The 21,409-nt window shown below is 40.0% G+C and overlaps 1 protein-coding gene across 2 annotated transcripts in view; it reads left to right on the top strand.

Annotated features, from left to right (window-relative positions):
- Positions 1 to 4,699: 4,699 nt before the first annotated feature.
- Positions 4,700 to 21,409, top strand: part of NCKAP5 (NCK associated protein 5) — a 334,856-nt gene continuing 318,146 nt past the window's right edge. The window contains exons 1-2 of one of the 2 annotated variants that reach the window (XR_011152041.1): positions 4,700 to 4,788; positions 9,243 to 9,798. The gene's annotated coding sequence lies outside the window, so the exon portion shown is untranslated. Of the gene's footprint in view, positions 4,789 to 9,242; positions 9,799 to 21,409 lie in introns of those variants that run through there. The other variant, XR_011152040.1, reaches the window with a different exon arrangement.

Raw genomic sequence — 21,409 nt, 5'->3', positions numbered from 1 at the left:
ATAATGGGGAGAGATAAGGATGTGGAAATGAAACCATGTTCACAGCTGCCTTTTAATGACTAGGCAGAATGGTTTGAATACTCTGCCTTTAGGGGAAGAAAAAACCCAACCCCACCAAAAAACCAAGGGAAATAATCAAATTGCTTAGTATAAACCTAGTATTTTTTGAGTGGTCTATGCCTAACAAGATAAATGCAGTCATTTTCTAGAGCTGAACATTGGTCTGTTATGCAAACATCAACTCCTTAATTCTAGAATCTTTTTTTCCTTCCAGTTCTGAGAGGCCCCGATGAACTGTACTTACTGTACTTTCCCTGCAAAGACCACAACAAAAGCCAGTGTATGCACATTGGTGTTAACACCAGAGCTGGCAAAAGAAACCGAGCTGCAAAATGACAGACTCAATTCAATTCAATTAGGTTCCTAGGAAACTGAATCACTCCACAGATTGATAATGAGATATAAAATATTTCACCTTTAGGTCACCTGTTCATTCTAACTAACATTTCCATTGACAACAATCTTTACTTTCTCATTGCTGCGTCCTGACCTATGCCAGTGATATCATTTTCCTCCTCCTCTCTTTGCTGAGGGATAATACCAGTTCTGGTTGTTTTCTCTCAGTCTAAAATCTGGCCATCAAGGAAGTAGGGCTAACAGAGTAGAAAACACATTTAAAGGTGATCACTGTATAACTCTGGCTTTGTTTGGTTACCCAACAGTTAGATTTCCACAAATCACAAATACTCTCCTCTTTTTAACACCTGGGAAAGACAAGCTGGCTGCTGAGAGGGAATTCCTTGCTGCCCCACGGGTGTTTTGCCTCCTGGCAGCATTAAGTTGTGCAAAACCAAGAGTGGGGAGACTGCATTGTATCTGCCCTGAATTTAAACAAAACGATGCTGGTTTGCAGAGCTGTCACTTTTGTCATGTGTCATAATTGTTAAATTTATACATGTTTGTAAGAGAAAAATAAATACAGTCCATTTCCAGTTACCAAACAGTTATGCCAGCTGGGAACTAGCACACAGTATATGCTGGCATAGCTCTGTTGAAATGTGACTGCAGTTTCAAACTGCCTGAAAATATCTCAGATGCTTATCCAAGGAATATAATGTTGTACGTTTTCATCAGCTAAAGCAATATACATCAATCATCCTTTGTTACTACTAGAAATGAAGAGGGTATTATAATCCAAGAAATTTCTTGCATAGATTTTAGAGAGTGCTTTTCTATGTTGATCACACCAGTTCTCCAGGGCATGCTTTTCAAGCCATCTCCTGAAGTAATGAACATTCTTGTACTGAGTAGTAAAAACACTGCACCTTGGGATATATAATCAAGCTGATGCCTCTGGCTTGCTGGCTTCCTGAGCAGGGAGGATAATACCCTATTGAACCATGATTACACTCGGGTCTTCCTCTGAGAGTTTTTTCTGTCCATACAAAACCTTCTCCCCTGAGCTCAGCACAAACCTGAGAAGACACTGGGCAAACATCTGGGACCTGCATTCTCTTAGAGTGATCCCCACATGCTTCTTGGGGATACAGCCTTCATCACCAAGTGCTCTAAACCCAGTGCCTGCCCACATATGCTCAACACAGATGAACCCTATAGTCCCTTAGGGAAGAGTCCTACAGCAGAAACATTTCCTGCAGCACAAAGGACTTGAAGATGTGCCCCCAAAGATTTGGAAATGTGCATGTGTGAGTGCAGTATGGGTGAAGATGCCATAAATCAGATGTGACTTTGCAATAGTTCAGGGTTCCACTGAGTTAAATGGGATTTTCAGGGTCTGAGTGCTGAGCACTGGGGTCTCTGCTGTAAACATATTGACAAACAAATTGGTCACGGAAGGCAGGTAAATTTCTATAGTCTGTTCTCTTGGTAGCACAAAAATAGTATTTCTGATGGTTGGGCAAAATGCTTCTCAGTACTTTGGTGTTCCAAGACTGATCTATCTGGACTGCTGTTCTCTTCTGCTGAGCTTCCCAGTGGATGTGTTAGCTCCATTTTGAGTTGTTGTTAGTCTTTTGTTTGGTCTCAGAGGAAAAGAGCTTTACCTGGAAGGGTCATTTTTTTCTCTGTGATGAGCAGTGTGATGCACAAAAAAGACCATTCTAAGATGGAAACTTGCTCTGTTTTTCTTAAGTGCTTCACTCTGATGATAATTTTTCTTTAAAGGCCTTCTGAGATGGGTACTTTGAGGCATCAACATATGTTGGTACAAGTATTGTATTATCTTGTCTGATAATTACCTGTAATTCAAAACTTTAAGTGTGTTTAGCCCTAGGTGGTTAACTCTTCAGACTGATGTGTGACAGCTTGCTAAAGGTAACGTGCAGAGGTAGGAGCTCCCAAGGTGTATGTGGGGGAAGGAGTGGAGCCAGCAGGTCTGGAGTTGTTGCACCAGTACATGAGTAGGTCCTTGTGCTGTGCTAGGTATGGCAGTAAATCCACTTCAAGTGCCCAGGGCAAGATATAAACTATAGGAATAATTAATAATAATCCTTCCTGGTTTTACTTCTAAACTAGAATTTGGGGTGGTTCCACCAAATATCTGCAGATGGAAACTTCAGGCACTTAACTCATATTAAGTACTTGACCTTCCATGGGGATTACTGGCTCCAGCTGTAGCTCTCACTAACTCATTCCTAAGTAGTTCTGTGCTCAACAAAGGCTCCCTTGGTAGAAGTCATGCTCTCCATGCATGATACATACTCAAGAGAATGATATAATGATTACCTAAGGTCTTTTGCTAATTTCTGGCATAATCACACAGTGTCATGCAATGCTGCTGTGTTTGTTTGAATCTATTGTGGTGTTTATTTTGCTCACTAATCAGGAAACAATGGGAATTATGTGATAGTACATCATTGAGATTCCTTATTAACTGAATTAAATAGCATGTGTAGTTTTAGGGCTGGAACTATAAAAAAAAGCAAGCGAGGGCTTACGGGTAAACCTGAAGAAAACCTCACAAGGCAGCAGCGATTACAGTGCAATAACAGCTTTTCCCACCATTGTAAGTACGTGTTCTCACTGCATGTGCTCCTTAGATGAATATACAGACAGGTTAATTTTTATCTGTTTGGGAGAACGACCTGAATTCTGGTCTTGCATAAGTATAAACCACAACAACAAAAGAAGCATAGGAGACACGAGGTGCTGTTCAACAGAAGGCTGAATTCACCACTGCATGGTTTGGTAGCTGGAGCACTCACAGCTTCCCCATGGGAAGTGCTTTCAAAGAGCAGTCCCAGTGTAATGCCCACAGCGTTCCTGATGATCCCAGTGTGTGTGTGCCTCTGGGAGCCCTCTGAATTCCAGCTGGCTTCAGAGGCTGAGCCTGGAGCATCCTGCTCTCCTTGCAGGCAGCCTGTGCTTGGCCCACGTTCAGGCCCCTGTGTGCCCTTATGGCAGAGCATTCAGGGTCAACTTGAGGAAAGAGCTGTGACGGTTTTATCTGCTTGATACCCCCACAGTGACAGATGGCATCGTTCACAGGTGCCTGAGATGTCTATCCACAGGCATGCAAATGTGTTTGGAGGGCATGTGCAAGGCTGCTTTTGGGAATGCCAGCTGTGCTACCCTACAGCAGAGGTATCTGTGCATCACCTGGCTGTGTGTAACCCAAGGTGATGTTCATAACAAGCAGAAAGGGTTGGAAACACACAGATCCTTTCCTTTTACCAAGTCTTGTTTTTTCAGTCAGTGAGACTCTGATAGAGTAAATATAGTCACTATGAGATGCAGGAGATAACTCCTGTTCTTGGTTCTGTATGAGCACATCTTCCTGCCTTATTTAGGCTAGACTCTGATATCTGTTATCATTCTACTACTTTCTGTATATTCTGAATAAATTCATTAATTTTGCCCATATTCCTGTGTCACAAATAAATATTATCTTAATATACAAGCTGAAACTTTCAGATACATATGGCAGGGTGAACATTTACAAAGAGAACCGGTAGTTGTTACTTGTAAACTGTGGCTTGGTTTTAGTAGAAACCACTGGCCAGGACTTACCAAGCCCTATGAAAGAGGAAAGATTAATTCTCTCTGTGGAAGCTTTGTGGTCTGAATTCCCTGAGTGTACTGTACAGGCAGTGGGACTGTCTGATTATCACAGCAGAATCTTTGACCTTAAAAATCTAAGGAAACTGCTGAGGGCGTTTTTCTTTCGTTAAGGATAATGGGAGTTGAAAGCTCTTAGAACTCTTTAGGATTAGGTCCAAAATTTGTACATCACAGTGGCAGCACAGATGTGCCAACAAGCAGGGCTTACTGAGAAGTGCAATTAATGGGAAACAAACTTTCCCTCCCCCTGCCCAGCGTCAGGTAAATCATTGGCTCTGCAAATTCAGCTCTCAGCCCATTTCAAAAAAGACCATGGAAGCATGGGTGTATTGATAAAGAGAGTTGTAGCAGATTTTTTTTTTTTCTTCCTTTGAGATACTACCCAAATATATTGGTAATATTTCTGTTTGGAGAGTTTAGATTTTTTTGGCACAGAATATTTGTTCCTGGAACATAGTGTACTAGAAACACAAAGTCATTAGCTGCTGGGTTATTACAAAGTTAATGATGAAAGACAGTAACTGTTAAGTAAGATATTGAAATATGTGTTTAAATGTTTTATTTTTTTTTTTTTTTTAGTGATGCTGAAAGCAGCCTGGCATTTCTAGTCAATCAAAAGGAAAAAAAATAACCTCAGCTATGGAGAAAAAAAGACAGCTACAGAAAAGGGAATTTGGGAAAAGACTTTCTCTGGACAGCAGTCTTGTGGTAAGAATGAATATTTACTGCATTTAATGAATATATCTTGTCATAAAACTTTAGTTGTTAAGAGGCAATACTCACAATTACGTGTATGTTAAAGGTGTTTATCTCTTCATCAAAATATCACAACATTTTGTGTTTATTCAGATTCTCCAGAGAAAAAGTACTGGAGGAATTTTACAAAATGCTAGGTAGAAACTTGTCATCATATGGAAACATGTCCATTCACTGGATTTACACAAGGAAGGAATCCAGACAATTATCACAAACTTGTAATTAAAATACTACACAGCTCCTGTGGGATCAGCCTATATTGCTTCATACTTAGCATATGAGAGCTGTAAGTAGCTGAGGTCCTCTAGTCAGAAATATTTATCAGGATATCAGGAAAAATATGTTCACTATAGCAAATGTATAAACTACTGTAATATATACTGAAAGAGAAGCAAAAATGCTCCATGCTGTAAAACAATTGCTTTTGCTGTACCTAGGATTTAAATTCATTGGAGATTGTATTCTAGATTTATTTTTAGTTAATAATTTCAATGGATGACTGAGACAAACAAGGAGTTTTTAGAATTGTGTTATAGATACCTGACAAGAAAAGGCTCATAGATGCTGAAGAGATGTGTATGAGGATAAGAGTGTCCATGTCAGGTACTCAGCATGGCAGTCTGCAAATACTGAAACAGGCAAAGCTGAGAGATCCAAGGAAACCTGTGCCATCTCTTTAACATTCATAGGTGGTCTTCTGACACAGAGGTAGTGACTGTGGGACCCCAATGCCCTTTTGCCTGCAATGCCACACCTGTGCCAACCCCATTACCTGAATTTTACACATCATTACAGCTATGTAGTTTCCTTCATCTTATGCTAAAATTGTGGTTTGGGCTTTGTTTCCCCCCAAAGTATAAAGCCCACTGATGTGTTAATAGCAGTGAACGTGGACTCAGCAGGTTTCAGTCTATCCACTGACACTCTTCATTCACCTGCTGTGTTCTTTATTGGGGTCAGCAGAGCAGTTCCACCTTCCCAGGTTTCCACTCCTTCAAGGACTCTGCTCTTCTCCCTCGGGCCTTAGCTACAAGGCACGTCTCGGGTAATGTCAGTTGGCCAGTGAAGAAATGTGAAGAGAATGTTTAAAAAAGGGTCTGTCCTTTTCTTGGCACCATTTCTAATGTTGATGAATTACATCCCTTTGTTTTGAAAAATATAATCAATTGGAGAGAAATAAAAGTAGAGAAGAATAGAGAGTTCTCTCTCAGACTCAGAGCTGCTCAGGACCTTAAGGAAGAGCTGTTTAAGCTGCCCCTGTTCAGGCCATGCAGCTCCAGCCTCTGATACTGAGACGTGACTGTTTTCAGGTTGTTCAGTCTGCAACAAAACCTGCTCTCTTGGCTTGCATGCACTCAGCAGGTCAGGTTGTGCTCCCAGCACTTTAAAACTTTCTAGTTTGTGGGCAGAGAAGGTAGGTTTGGTATGAACTCACAAGTTTATGTAATACACCCGGAGACAAACAAAATCTAAAAGGTGTTTGTAGGCTCAGAAGTTTGTTTAGTCCCTGGGCCTAAACCTCTGTTTTTAGTTCTAGGCATGCACACCCCCAAAAGAGACTCCAGCCTAAATCCTGCAGCTAAAATATACTGCTGTGATCCAAGCAATCAACCACAGACTGTCAATGTTTATTTGGAGAAAAGAATACTCACAGAAACTGGGTACTGAAAGCTAAGGGAAATGTTAGCAGTTGTGAATTTTATATAAAGATATTGCTCAGTATGGGAAATCAATAGTATTCCCTTGAATGTTTTCACTGATGGACTAGATTTAGCCTTTACTAAATGTATTAAGATAGAAACTTTCATTTCCCTCTGGTGACTGTGTGGTCTGCTGGGTGGATGGAAACAAGGAACCAGGTATTTCTGGCTTCCAGTCCTACCTACTGCAAATTTGAATTTGATTTATAGCCAAGATAGGGTACCATGTCTAATTCTTAACCTTCCCTATCAGTAAGGGGAGAGTATAGACAGACATTTGCCAATGACATACTGCGTGTGTGACACCATCTAAAGTGCTTTGTGCTATAATCAGTGCTATGTGCATATCAAAACACCCATGAGGATTTGACTGGAGGAAAAACAGAGAGGCTGTATGGGATGGTAATGCTCTCTCTCTGATCTTCAGTAAGTGGTAAGTAGGGTGGGAGACTGCACACGGCTGAACTCAGTCTTCAAGCACTGGCTTGAGGTCAGTGAGTTAGTGCCAACATGTGGCAGCTGAAGTTCTGTGGCTGACTAACCCACATTGGTGTGAAGGTGTCGAAGAAAGCGTGTTGAGGGAAAGAAATATTGCAATACTTCAATATTTTGTGCATATAAACCCATCATGCTGTCATCACCCAGGTGTAAAACAATGTCTTCTGCTACAAATGGCACTTACAGGTTGTGTCACCTGTCAAGTTTCTCAGTGCACACATCCATTTGCTGTACTGGGGTGTTACAGGTCTGGGTCTGTGAAGCTTTGTACTGAGTCAAATATGTGTAACTGGATCAGAGAGTGTCATCCATACATTTAATTAGAAACTTTTGAGTACTTTGTTGTCTACTCCTAGTTATTATTTCATAACAAATTGGAAGAGATGTTCTGAGATTCAAGTGCCTTTGGCAGCCTGGTAGTAAGCCACATAGATGCCTTGTGACTCCATGAAATTGAACTGGGAAAGGCAAAGCTCTTTGTATTCCCCTTGTTGTCCCCAAATTCCTGTTCTATCATACCTTCTCTTAATTGTTGCCTTCACAGATGTCTTTCTTTGTTACCCTTGTATCACCAAATGCTGTTTGAGCATTGTGCTTTAGTCCAGTCCCCTGCTTGTGTAAGTTCTTAGGTCTCTCTTGTCCTCTCCCTTCCCAAAGGTTTTGTGTTTAACCTCTCAGGCATTCAGGGTTGGACACTACTTGGGGAATCTGGCCTTGATTCTCTTGAATCCAGCTTCTCCCTGTTTGATGGAGAGTTTATCATATCTCAGAAAGAATTCTAATTTCTGGGTTTTTAAAGAAAATATGTTTCTACTTTTGCACTCTGGACCATGAGATACAAGTAGGCGTTTCTGATAACATTTCTCATTTTGCCTGGCTCTGCTGCTTTTCCCATCTGCATCAGATTGTAATCTGAATTTTTTTTCCATGATTTAATCTACAAGTGTTGCATAGTGATGTTTAAAACAACAAAAAATTTCCTCTTCCTTCCTCATCTCTTAGACTCTGAACATAGACGCTACAATGGTAGCGTCTTGATGGAAGAATGAGAAAAGGAAAGAGGTGTTTCTGAAGAAAAGACATGATTTCTCTCTCCCTTAGAATATGGATCTGGGCCTTCAAAATATGACCGTAAATTTCATCAGTGGTTTGTGTTCAGGCCTGCCCCATCAAACAATGAGTTTCAGGCTTCAGATAAAAAGATCCATGTTAGGGACATCCTTCAAACAGGGAGAAATTTTGTACAAATTAAAACTCTTTTCCTTACACTACAGGCACAGTGACTACTTTTTGATCACTCAGCTAAAGAAGGTGGGTTCAGTTTTGTTTCCTATACTACTCTACCCCTTGCAGGTGGCATCTTGGGGGAATAAGCTTTACAATGAGGGCAAATAAATGTTTTAAAATTTAAAAAGATAGGTGCAAAAATATGTTCATAAAATGTGTTTCATAGGGCACATTTTTTTTAGTGAGTGATGATTAATGCTTTACTGGAAGTTAATAGTTTGAAACCATGCAGTTTAACAAGCTCCAGAATCCTACCACTGTTAAGAAAAGCCAGAGCAATTGCTAGTACTGCTGCCCAGGTCAAAGGGACATCTTGCTGTTAGCTTCAATTAAATTAGATCCCTATCAACTTTTAGTCATTATATCACAGGTGGTATTCCAGAAATCTCCAGTCTAGCCAATGGCTGCTACTGCTCTGTGGGTTTCCCATATTGGCAACATGCTGGAGATTTATTATACACCCACTCATTTACATTTGCAGGCAAAGCAGGTGAGCCTGCAGTGACATTGATGTTTCATAGCTTTGTATTCAGGTAAAACATTTCGTACATATTAACTTCATAACAATTCTCCCAGGTAATCCTATGAGATCAGTTATAGAAAATAATATCTTTGTAATTTCTGCCTGACATTTAAAAGCCAAAACATACCACCCAGGGTGGATATATCTTTTACAGTTTCAATACAGTTTTATACTACCTTATTGTCTCATCTGTTGTACAAGTGATGCTACTGCATTTTGAATTTATAAAGTTTTCTTCTGCAAACTGATTCCAATCAAAACACCACAACTCTGGAAATCAAACTGGTTTCAGATAGAACTAAAGATTGTCTCAATCTTTTTTGTTTTAAATAACATATCTGCATCTGCCATGTTTTTATGACATTAGTAAAGATATTTTATTGTATGTGTGGTCATAGGATGATAAGATAGACAAGAGTTGAAGAACAAGATAGAACTGTGTGTCCTTCTGGATTGCTGTTCAAGAAGTCAAGACCAAAGTTATTGCTGTTATTGCCACAGTACTTCTGTTTAGCATGAAAACAAATTGCAAAATTCAAAATATTGAAGGAGTGTATTTATTTGGAATACATTGCTTAGCTGTCACATAACACCCATGTCAGATTGTTTTCTGTTAAAAGATAAATAGTTCTTTCTGAAGAACATTTGGCTTTATCGTGTGGCTTAAACCCTTTAGGTTTGGTTAAATAGAACAGCTTTACAAAATGTAAGAGTGTGAACATTTTATGAGTTTGATTTTTTTTTCATTTTTTTTTTTCTGTTGAATCTTGCATTTAAGCATATGTAGTTGAAAATAACTAGTGAAAGAAATAAAAACAGGAAAGGAAAGGGATTTTTGTGTTCTTTATTCATTTCAGACTGGAACATACAATGGAAATTAATAAGAAAATTCATAGAAAATAAAAAAAATGTAATTGATGGAATTTAGGCACTTATTTTCTTAACATGGGTAAATAGAAGACATATGAGAAGATTTCTTTGTTAATATATGCAATTTATTATTTGGTATGTGAGGGAGGTATCTTAGACAGGCAATGATATTAAAAAGCCTCATGAAAGGATTGATTGTGTTTCAGGTTTTCCCTACAAAAGTTCTTAAACAAAAAGAAAAATGGAAAAACCCCAAACTGTAAATAGACCCAAAGCCAAGCTTTTAAGTAATTTGTGTGGGATGAGGGGAGTGTTAGAACATATCACTGCCACCAGGGCCACATTGGCTACTCTATTCACTGGGGTGTTCTTTGAAAATAATAAAAGCCCTATCCTTTGCTTGATCCAAACTGTCCAGTTGCCTCCCAGGCCCTTTTGATCAGGAAAAAGTCAATGTTTCAAGCTGTGCTCTTTATTTATGTGGATAATTCCCAGCCTGACTACACACGTGGTTGGCCCTTACAGCTGTGGTGGCATTTAGCTGGGGAGCTTTGAGAACAGAATATCTTTTTGAAGCAGCCACCATTTATCAAAGCAGAAGTTTTTGTTTTATTTAAAATGAGGCTTTTACTTCTGAAAGCAAGTTGTGGTAAAGTGCTTCACTGGTGGCTCGTGAACTGTGCCCTGCTGCTTTCATTCTGGTCACACACTCCTGTGGGGCTCTGTAGGATGGGCTTTAATGGCACCACTTTGTTGCAATAAGGGTAGAGTGTAATGTAATGAATTGCTCTGGGGCGTGGGAGGAATACCTTCATCTGCCTGCAGCTGGGTTGGAGTCATGGGCAAAAACACCGAGTTCAATTGGAGACTGCTGAGAACTGTGCATGTGATATCTGGGGCTGGGAGCCAGGAATTCAGGGGTTAAGTCTGTCATCTGTCTCCTCTAATCAATTCCTAGCTCAGTTTAATAAATTTCTAATTCCGTTTTCTCGTTAACAAAACTCTGATTCAATTTTCTCATCAATAAATTGGGCTTTATAGTAATTTCTTACCTCGTAAGTATTCCAGGAATAGTCTGTTATTAGTGTGAGTCTGTGGCTTGCTTTGATATCTTCAGATGAAAGGTGTCACAGAAAACATGACGCTGTAGCAGAGCTGTGAAAAGTGCTGCAGCAGCAAGGCAGAAGGTGAACCCTTCATATCTGGGAATTAAATTCAGCAAAGGGAATAGCCCTGACTATTTTTTTTGCTACTTGACTGTGACATTCACAGTGTGTCTGACATCACTGTGCAACATAACATAATCCAGCATTTTGAAATGAAAGGTGGCATTAAAAGTATTGCCTTGTCAGATGTCAGCTAATGTTCTAACTTTTGTAGCCTGAATATTTTTTTCCACCTAAAAACTGCTGCCAAATTCCTTAGCAATACTCCTCTGGAGTATTTTCAGTCCTCTCAAAACTTGGGTTTTTATTTGTGTGCTAATTTATAATTCAGGATTTTGTTCAGCTGGGTACACCATCACAGAAAAGCCTGTGCCAAGGGTTTAATCCAGCACTGCAAAAGTATGGTTCAGCAGTGGGAAATGAACCCAGAATATGAGCCTCAAACAAAGAGTTTTCAGTGTGTTTCAGAGGCAAGATAAAGCATTCATAACATCCAGGGCATCCAGTGGGAGTGTAAGTCAAGGAGAACAGTTTAATAAAGGTGACAAGTGGGGAGTTTTGAGGTAGAAAACAGAATACAGGGAAGAACAGCAGTGAAGCACAGGTTGTGTGACTAACTGCACAGGTGAAGGTTTGCACATTCATGGAGAGAACCATAAGATATGGAACTGGCATAAGGGCTCAGTAAACGGAATTCTAAGAAATATTTATTCATAGAATTATGCCATGGTTTGGGTTGGAGGGGATCATAAAGATCATCTTGTTCCACCCCTCTGCATCTTCCTCAGGGCAAGGTTAGTATCACACTATTCTGCAAATCTGTCAGTAAAGATGTCTGTTCCAGAGACTGGGCAAATGAAGTGCTATCAGCTGTCTGCATAATAGACAGTTCTGGAATCTGACTGGAACTTTGTAGAAAAAGAAAATCTCGGTGTGGGTAGAGTGTGTAAAAGCTGTCTAAACAGAAGAAAGATTCTGTTGTGCACACCCAGGGCCTTTAACGCCTGGACTTTGAGAAAACAGAGCTCTCTATAAGTGTAGTGCAGAGAGCACAGACTACTCTGCATTTGCATTTTTAATAAAGTGAAAATTCAGACAAGAGCTCTGGTGTGTTAAGCAGAAGAAAAAAACCATCTAAATGGGTCAGTTTACAGCAGAAACTGGGGAGAAGTGAGTGAGGAGAAGAGAGAAACCACTGACAGGGCACAGCAGTGTTTAGGCTTTATATTAACATACCAGTAATACTAACAATGTGGGAAACTGTGGTCTGCATGGATTTGAGGACATCACTTACCAACACAGCAGTACATCTAGGGTACTAGGAGTAGAATCTACTACAGCTTGGATAAAGAGCATGAAGTCACTAGTTATACCAAGACAGACAGATGATGGCACTTCCATGTAGCAGTGGTGGACATGGCTGGTTTGGATTGCATTTGCAGAAGAGGGATTTGAAAATGAAGAAGTGTGTAAAGCACTGGACATCCTGACAGCAGTTAGTTACTGTGAGTGCCATTTATAAACTCTGGAGCAGCCTGGCAAACCTTACATCATAACTAAGAAATTGAGGGGCTGTGAGTTCAAAAGGTCTCAGTGAACCCAGGGAATTATGTTAGAAGATGTGAGTATAGGGTCTAACATGAAGAAATGATCCTGTGAGGTACCAGTGCCACAGAAAGAACTAAATTTTGTGCTTGGGGTGATACAGAGAGTGACCTATTGCTTTAATTAAAGCTTACACCAAGAGAAACCAGTGATCCTTTCCAGGAACTGAAGATGTGGATAAACAGTGAACAGTAGAAAGATGCTTGAAGAGAGAATAGAAATAAAATGCTCACATCACTGAAAACAAATAGTGCATGGAGCATGTTGTTCCTGAGCAACACTTTGAATAACATTGCTGCTGGAAGATACCTCAATGGTTTATTGATCAAAAGCACTGACTGCAACATAGGCAGAAGTTTTCTCTGAGAGAAGAATTGTTTACCATTTGTTGCTGCACATCAAAAGTTACATCAGTAGGTGTATAGGGTGAAATGGTGACAGCTGAAACAGTACCCATGTCCCCAGAGATCATGCTTTGACAAACTGCTGGCTTTTGCTCTCTCATGTCTTTGGCACATAAACTTAAAGTGACAAACATAAGGCTTGAAGGTTAAAATAGAATCTTTAAGAGAAATTTATGCAGCTGATCTACCCTTGTTCATTGTCACAGAAATGGATGCAAAAGTAAAGGAAAAGTAAGTACAGAGAACAGAAAAGATGGTTTTACTTGTGCCTGCAAATTAGCTGGCAGATGGACTGGGAAAAAACAGAGGGCAATGATATTCTGTTGCCTTCTAAAAAAGCTGGAAAATTGGCCTATGTTGCTACAGCATCTCAGTAATTTTGCTGTCAGACTTTAGACGTTAAAATATTAAATTCTCAACAACTCCTAATAAGCTTTTGAAGACACTGATTTGGCTGCAGAGGAGGAACTAAAAATGAAAATGAAGGAAAAAGCAAGAGATAAATGCATGAATTTTGAGAGTTATTCAGGAAGGAAAGTTCAGCAGAGTACAATACAAAATTTGGGTGTTAAAAAAAGAAATGGTGTTAAGTGTTTAAATTGAAAGACTCCAGAAGCTGAAGTTTGTGGTAATTTATAGTTGCAGATGCCAAGGCTTGGAAGAAAAAAAGTTGTAGTTTTATCTTGGTGTAGGGGAGACAACTGTGCTGAAACTTGGTTTTCTTCACTATTTGGGACATACTAAGGAGAAAAATTGCTGTGGAACTGTTTGATTGCTAGTGGATCTTTATTTTGGATGGAACCCCATGTCATGATTTGGATGAGTTTGATGATTTGCAGCGTGCATGCCAGGCTCTGCTCCCTGGGGTTTTTGGAGGGAGCTGGCAGGTGCCTTCCCTCTGGTCCAGAGCCAGCTCAGCAGCCTCCTGCCTGCTCCTGCCTTTTTCCCTGCAGGACCAGGCTGCACGCAGGGGAGAGGAGCTCGAGTGGTGCGATCGGCTCCTGGCTGCGATCTCAGGCTGCTCTCTCCCTTTGCCCTGCCCCACCAATTAGAGAGTAGAGCTGTGACAGATATAAGTGCAGCCCCAGAAGAGGGGAGGTCACGGGGAGCTTTGGCTTTAACGGGAGCGCACACACGCTGCGTGTGTGCCACGCGATTACGCGCCTCCTGTGACACGAAGGCTGCGCATCGCCGGACTAGCCAGGGATAAGCAGCTACCAAGGGAAATGGATATTCTGGGGACCCTTATCTAGATCTGGTAAGCTACCAAATGCAGCAGGGTAATTGGAGGCTTTGCCTGCCCAGATGTTAAAGAACAGAAGGCTGCCTGTAACAAGAGATCTGAAGAGATTGGGGTTAACTAAATAGGGATTTTATTGACAAACCTTTTAAAATGCTTCATGCCTTCAGCAATTAAACATAACACACATCCTGAGAAGCACAAGTCTCCTCTGTCTCTCCCAGTTGCCTGATTCCACTTGAATACAGTCCTAGGGAGAAAAGAAAGAAAAAATTATGCCTTGTGTTGTTTTATAGTGTTGATATAACTCCCTACCCTGCAAGACCAAGGATGAATAGTGAATCTACCCCCTCTATGTCAGTCATGGCATCCTCTCAAATGTCCTATTTTGAATATTGTTGCATCCATGGAAGATTCTAAATTTCTTTTCACAGGCTTGTGAGCATGCTAATATACAAAGGGAATAAAAAAATCTTTGCAAAAAGATATGTAGGCATTTTTGACATTTCTTGAGTTTTGTTTTACAAATAGGTATGGTCTTGAATTTTGCTACTTTTGTCCACTTGCTCGAGGTGAATGTGAGATAACCTCAAATCAAAGCTACAGCTCTGCAAACCAGTATTTTGAGCCCACGTTAAAAATTCTGAGGTTTTTATACTTTAGTTCCACCTGGAAAATTCTGGTTTTGTTAATATAATATATAAATATATAAATATACTTTTTTTCTTACATATATAATATATTTTTTTTTTGGTTTCCCTGCTCATTTAATTCTATAGCTATGATAGATGATGCACACTAAAACTGATGATGTACAATGTTTTGCTTCACGAGTTTACAATTTTGATCTTTAGATAAAGTGCGCCTTACTGAAAATTTCAGTTAAATCACAATGTGTTTTGCCTTTGTGGAATAAGTGTTTCCTCATTAAAAACCAAGCTGCCAAAGAACTGGCTAAGTCTTCCACATGGAAAATGTTCTGCTTTGTGCTGTCAAGAGAGCCATGCAAAACTCTGCAGTGTAAATATGTCTTGTGCTTGGGACCCCTTGGAGGCAGGGACATTTGAGGGGAGGTACCCCGATTCCAGATATTTTTCTGTTCTAGGGAGGCTGTAGGTGCTTGTCGAGCTCTAATTGCTGGGAATGGCTCTGCTGGCAGCTTGTTCCTGCCTCTGCTCCTGCACCCCTGAGCCTGCATGTGTGCTTTGGCTTTTGGGGCCTTGTGTGACCCAGATAGGAAATGAGCTGGGATCATTGCAAGGCATTTAAAACAATTGGGCATCAACAGCTGGCTTTATGGGAAGCTAACAGTGTAAATCCAGAGAGTTTTTATGATTTCAATGGGTATTTTTCCTCGCATTTAAAGCAGATCCAAGTAATTTTGGCTGGGAAAGAGTTTCCCAACTTATTTCTATAATGATACCTTAGAGTTTTTCACTATAGTGAAAATCTCTAGTAGGTCTGAAGGGAGAAATTACCTCCACTGTTTCCAGACACCCAATATGTTTTCTCTGTGCTTGAATTTATGAGTTTTGGCAAAGATAACTCATAATATGATTAGGTTTCAGGGTAGTGGTTTCTTGCACTGAATCCCAAACAAACGTGTAACTGTTCAGAATGTGTCTTTGGTGATGTAATAATATGGGACATTGCTCTCCAAAATCCTGCCAATCTGTTTTTGTCTTCAGTGTATTATTTGTTGCATAGTGTATTGAAAGAATTTTTTGAAGTACAATTTAATTCCCAACTTCTTTCAAAGTTTTTATGGCATAAATTACAGTCCTTGTCAAAAAGAGCAAGATTTGACTGTTGATGACAATTCTTTTGTTTCTATTGCTTTGTAAGTAGATTCAAATATACCTGTTCATTAAAGACCTTTCCTGGAAGAGATGTGCTTGAATCAAATGACTCTGAGAGCTGCAATGCAGAATTCCTGTCAGATTGGGACATTAGACTGGGACAGAACAGGTATTTCCATCCCAGGAAATTTGCTTCAATGCTTTGACATTTTGGTTTCAACTAAAATTTTATTTATTTTTATTTATAAATGTGGAAAATATCTCCTCTTAAACTGAATTAACTTTCTTCCCATCTTTGTTGCATCTTTTATGGCCTTAAACACACCATGCTTGAGTGTGCAAACAGAAACCTTCTGACTCACAGCAGGAAGGGGTGTGGGTGTGTGTGCATTAGATTCATGTAAATTGTCCCTAGAAATTAAATCTGTTATCCTAAAGGAAATGTATTATTTTTTTCAGAATTATATTGTCATTGTCCTTCAAAAATTCTGATTTTTGTTGTGGAAACTGCAGTCTCCTCTGGAGTAGTCTATAGAAAATTCCTGAATATCTTTATTGAAGCTGGAAAAGATGCTGCTTTTACCATTAGCCAGTCTATCTATTGCTTTACTCCACTAAGCAGAAACTTCAGTGGTACTGATTAGAGAGCTATCTCGGGCAGGAAAGTGCACACTCCACAAATGTTAAGGTGATAGAATCTGACATTGCAAGTGTTTGCATCTTAACTTATGTGTGTCTTCCACATGCCTGGAACTCTGCAACTCAATGGATTTGTTCTGATGTACATTTGTATGAGACAAAAATCAAGCTAACGTCCTTCATTTATTCTGTAGGTATTTTCATTCAAACGTTTTTTTGTTATCAACTAGCACGTCCTGCCTGTTTCTCCTGCTGTTACTGAGGGTCGGACAGGAGATTTCTCTCATGTTCTGTCTTTGTAAATGGGATCATCTTGTGATATTGAATCATGCTGGTTGTCCCTGGCAAAGCAGCAGGTTCCTCCTAACCCTGGTTCTGTTTGATGGGATTCTTACATACTTTCCAACCACCTTGTAATCTCGGTTTCATCTGTGACTTCAAGCTTTCCTTTGAGTATCACATCAACTACATTTTCAAGGCTTTTTTTTTTTTTTTTTTCATCTGTGTAGGAATTCAGCAAAAGCTCAGGTCTTGCTGTCTCAGCAGGGCACAGAGGGTTTGATTTATGTCTGGATAACAGCACAGGTTGAATTATTGCAGTAGCTGGTTCACAACCTCCCAGATTGGCTGTTACATGGTGTTCTTAAGCTGGTGCAAAATTCACTGTATGTGCTAAAGGACATCCAGTTGAACGTGTTTGAAAGCAGCACACCACACCTGTACAAGGCAGTGAGTTATGTTGGAATGTGGCATTGTTTAAACCTAAGAGGTTTTACCTTCCCTCTTCACATGCCCATGTCCTGGACTATCCCACTGTGTGTGTGACGCATGAATGGATTTAATGACTGTAACATACCTCACTGAAGAGGTTGTCTCACAACCCTCACTCACTGTCCTTGAGGGAGTTGGGCACTGCTGGTGTCATGTTGCTGCTTCCCTCTGGTGCACAAGCTCTGATTCCTTTCAGAGCCAGTCCTAAGTGACCTGACAATCTCCTTTGATAGAGGTTATGTGTTTCAAAGGAATCAAGTTTTTTTGCATTTGCCAGTCTTATGGTTATAATCTTTTGATTTATAATTGCTTAGTTCTGCTGGTTGTTAATTGACTAATGACTGCAGATGGATTACTTTGGGCATTTCACTTTGAGTACTTTTTTTACAGAAATGTTGGAAATCTTGAAACACAAGTCCCATTAAGGGGGACATTAGAAACTTTCAGACATCTTGAGTCACCAGTTCCTTTGAAAATCTTAACCAGTGTGCCTTCACCTGTTCAGAAATTACATTCACAAAGATGTGCTTGACAGGGGGGTGCTAGCTGCAAAATCCAGCCTTACTTGTTAAACAGAAGTAAAGATTTGTAATCATGCACAGATCAAAGTATTCTTTAACTGCCAAAACTTTGCTAATGCAGATTAGATAAATAAAACTACTTTTCTATCTATAAAGAATAGTTTATATAGCACCAAAATTACAGAATCTACTCCTTGAGTACAAAATTAACTTTCTGAAATGAGCAATTGTGACAGTTAATTCATTTACATATTAAGATTAATTTTTAAAAAATCCTTTAAGTATTTTAGAGATGTGAGATAATTAAAAAAATTCTTTAATGGAGGAATAGTACCAACCCTTAAAATTTTAAAAAGTCAGGTTTGTAGTAAGTACATTTAAATTTTTTTCACACTAGTTTTTGTAGCTACAAGTTTCTTTTTCAGCAGAGGTTCTTCTTTCTTCCAAATGGTAAATACATCCTCCACGTTCTTCCATTTGCATAAAGGAGAGAGCATCAGTGCTTTCTTGAAAAATGCACTGTTTGGAATAACTGTTACATCCTATTGGGATGGGACAAGTCTGGAAAGATTCTCATTGTTTGTCTGAGCTCAGTACCTGCAGAGGCTGGACAGGGCAGAAGGTCAATTCCAGCACTGCTGGAGCTCGCAATGGTGTGAGGGCAGACTGAGTGAAAGCCTAACGTAGATCATGTGGGCCCATCTCATGTGTAACCCCAGGCCTTTCTAAGGAGGGTGCTGGAGCTGACTTCTCTGCCTGTTATTGACCAGAAGTGTTGCTGATATTTGGGTCAAGGACAGTGTCTCACTCATTACTCCATTCTGCTGGTCAGGACCAATTTTAGGCCATGGAAAGGGTAGTCCAACACAACCTGCAGCTTTCTTACCCACTGTGCCCCCAGTGGCACTCAAAGATATGGGCTTCTGTCAAAAAAGACTCTTACTTCTTTGAGCCTGAACTTAAGATAATACCCTGCACTGTAAGAAAGCCATGCAGCAAAGAAAAAAAAGTTTAAAAATTAAATTTGTAGTGCTTCTTTTTCAAATAATTAAAATATCTTTGCAATGCTTTTGCCTGTAGCCTTCTGCTGATGGTGTCAACTCTAGTTTTCACCTTTTTGCACTGGCAATGTAGTTATATTGTGCTGTGCTCTGTGCAGATATGCTGTCAGGTTGGCCCACACACAGAAAGCTCAGTCCACATGGGTCCTAGAGGAGGGATGGAGATGAGGGATCCTATAAGTTACTGCTAGGTCAAGATACTGACTTGAACATACTTGCACTCAGTGAGGAGCATTTGAAAGTCCTACCTGTAAGCCTCAACTTCCTTTGCAGAGATACATGCATTATTTACAACCATAAACCTCTCCAACCCTTCTATAAAGCTAACCTCCAGTACTTATTTCTGTGAGATTCTGCAGTCCTGATAAGTATATCAGTGATAAGTGTAATCAGCCAAGGTTAGTGATGTCATCTGTGGGCTTTTAGTCAGGTGTGCTCATCAGGCTTTACAACATCCAGGTAAAAGCCTGAGAGAAGCCAGTAAGAGTCTCAGATATGAAAGAGTTACTACAAATTAAAACTGTGTTGACCCAAATCCTTGTATCCAAACATTTCTTAGCATGTTTAGCTTAGGGTCCATCTCAGATAAGAGGCAATAACTAAGCCAATATATTGTCTGCCAGTGGAATTCATAGGTGCTGGAGCTTGCTGAGGTAGATACTGTGGACGAACTTTTAATAGTGTTCAATAATTTCTTGACCTTGGCTAATAGTGGTAAGTGTAATTGGATCTCTTGCTGCAGGGTATAACAGGGTTTTCTGTAAAGGCAGGAGAGAGTTTGTCCTTTCCTGGTACTTACCTTTCACTAAGATCCTGGTACTGTAGGGAGCTGACTCAATAGGCAGCTGGTTTGATGTGTGTCTTGTCGTGTGTGTTCCTATAGGATTAAAAGACAAACAAACACTCCAGAGGTGGAGTTCAGTGCTTTAAATGCATGAAATAAAACTAAGTTTAATACTAAAACCAATATTATATTTCTTTTCTTTCCATTGAGGTTAAAACTTTGGGCGTATTTTGGGTAATGTCTTAAAACATAGAGTTTTGGAGATAGAGGTTTCCAATTTCAAGCCACAGATGCACCTTATTTAAAAGTAGCAGAAAAAATGGAATTTTGTTGCAAATAAATAAGGGGAGGACTTGTAAGTCTTGTTTGCCTTGTTTTTAATTGTGTGAATTTGTAATTTCATGACTGGAGACTGATAGGTGTTTTTATCATTGCCTGTAATGCTCTTTAAAATACAAAGTCCACTGCCTGGGCTTTGAACTTGCTATTATTTGCATTCATGTACAAACATATGTAAAAATTTATGAAAATGTCAATCCCTGCAGGCAAGATAGGGAACATATAAATGTGTGTTTAGATGTAAGCCTGGAGGCACACACAGATGTTTGAGGGATGGTCTGCTGGAGAGTCCCTTCAGTCTCCCAGCTCTGTGGAGGTAGGGGATGGAGATCCATGTGACAGCAAAGGCACAAGGGTCGGGAATGTGTTAGAAACCACAGAATGCTTGAGAATAGGCATGTAGAAATTAGGGCTTAAAGGTGGTGGGATCAATAGCCCAGCTGAAGTGCCTCTACACCAATGCCCAGAGGCAACAAACAGCAGAAGATGGGAGCCATTGTTCAGCACCAGTGTGGCAAGCATGGACTGTCACCCTGTATTAGGCACTGGTGGGGCTGCACTTCAAATCCTGTGGTCACTTTTGGTCCACTGGCTAAAAGAAACACACTGAGGTTTTGGAGTGTGTCTCCAAAGGGCAGCGGAGCAGGTGAAGGGTCTAAAGCACAAGACCCCAAAATGGTTATCAAGCACTGGAACAGGCTGCCCAGGGAAGTGATGGAGTCACCTTCCCTGGAGGTATTTAAAGGACAAGCAGATGTGGCATCTGGGGATATGGTGGACTTGGCAGTGCAGGGGGGACGATTAGACTTGGTGATCTTAGATGTCTTTTCCAACCTAAAAGATTCTTTGACATAGTATATACGTAAAATCCCTTTTTGGGTGATCTGGGATCATCAGAAGGAACTGTGAGGTCACATGCAGCCTGAACCAGTTGTTGTTTATTTGGAGAGCGGGTTAGGTAGGTAGGTTGAGGCAGGCAAAAGGAGGGAAGTGACATAAAACTTAATGGTAATCAGCACACATCCTCCCTTGCTAATCTATATATTACAGAAGAATTTTTCTGTCAGCCTCCTTTCAAAATTAAGCTTTCAGCTTGAAGATTCAATGTAAAGAAGAGACAAAGCCTGATTTCACCCCCATATGCTTCAGAGTAAATCAAGCATCATTTTAAGAAAGTCAGTGAACCAAGCTCTTCTGTGATATAAATTGGCACTGATGATAATCAAGCTAATTCAGTTTATGCTAAGTTAAAATTAGCTGTAATTAAGAGCTTAACAGTCAAGAAGGTGTGACTAAAATCAGGTCAACATACAAGAAACCTGAAGTATTTCCTTTTGCTAAAGCTGTTTAAGGACATCTTTGAGGC

This window comes from Aphelocoma coerulescens, chromosome 7 (genome assembly GCF_041296385.1).
Source record: "Aphelocoma coerulescens isolate FSJ_1873_10779 chromosome 7, UR_Acoe_1.0, whole genome shotgun sequence".
Lineage (NCBI taxonomy): Eukaryota > Metazoa > Chordata > Aves > Passeriformes > Corvidae > Aphelocoma > Aphelocoma coerulescens.
Note: the sequence above shows the minus strand (reverse complement) of the source record. Positions and strands in the feature narration are given on the sequence as shown.